Here is a 733-nt window from a genome sequence, read left to right on the forward strand (position 1 = left end):
GCGGCTGACCGCTGGAAGCTCCAGGCTGGTTCCTGGAAGATGGGAGGCCGACTTTGGCAGAGCATGAGTCCGAGGAAGGTGCTGGAGAGCGGATTCAAGGCGCGGCTGACCGCTAAAGGCTCCAGGCTGGTTCTTTGAAGATGTGAGGCCGGCCTGGAGGAGAGTGTGTCCGAGATAGGTGCTGGAGAGCGGATTCAAGGCGCGGCTGACCGCTGGAAGCTCCAGGCTGGTTCCTGGAAGATGGGAGGCCGACTTTGGCAGAGCATGAGTCCGAGGAAGGTGCTGGAGAGCGGATTCAAGGTGCGGCTGACCGCTGGAAGCTCCAGGCTGGTTCTTTGAAGATGTGAGGCCGGCCTGGAGGAGAATGAGTCCGAGGAAGGTGCTGGAGAGCGGATTCAAGGTGCGGCTGACCGCTGGTAGCTCCAGGCTGGTTCTTTGAAGATGTGAGGCCGGCCTGGAGGAGCATGAGTCCGAGGAAGGTGCTTGAGAGCGGATTCAAGGTGCGGCTGACCGCTGGAAGCTCCAGGCTGGTTCTTTGAAGATGTGAGGCCGGCCTGGAGGAGAATGAGTCCGAGATAGGTGCTGGAGAGCGGATTCAAGGTGCGGCTGACCGCTGGAAGCTCCAGGCTGGTTCCTGGAAGATGTGAGGCCGACTTTGGCAGAGCATGAGTCCGAGGAAGGTGCTTGAGAGCGGATTCAAGGTGCGGCTGACCGCTAGAAGCTCCAGGCTGGT

This window comes from Odontesthes bonariensis, unplaced genomic scaffold, assembly GCF_027942865.1.
Source record: "Odontesthes bonariensis isolate fOdoBon6 unplaced genomic scaffold, fOdoBon6.hap1 scaffold_283, whole genome shotgun sequence".
In the NCBI taxonomy this organism is placed as follows: domain Eukaryota; kingdom Metazoa; phylum Chordata; class Actinopteri; order Atheriniformes; family Atherinopsidae; genus Odontesthes; species Odontesthes bonariensis.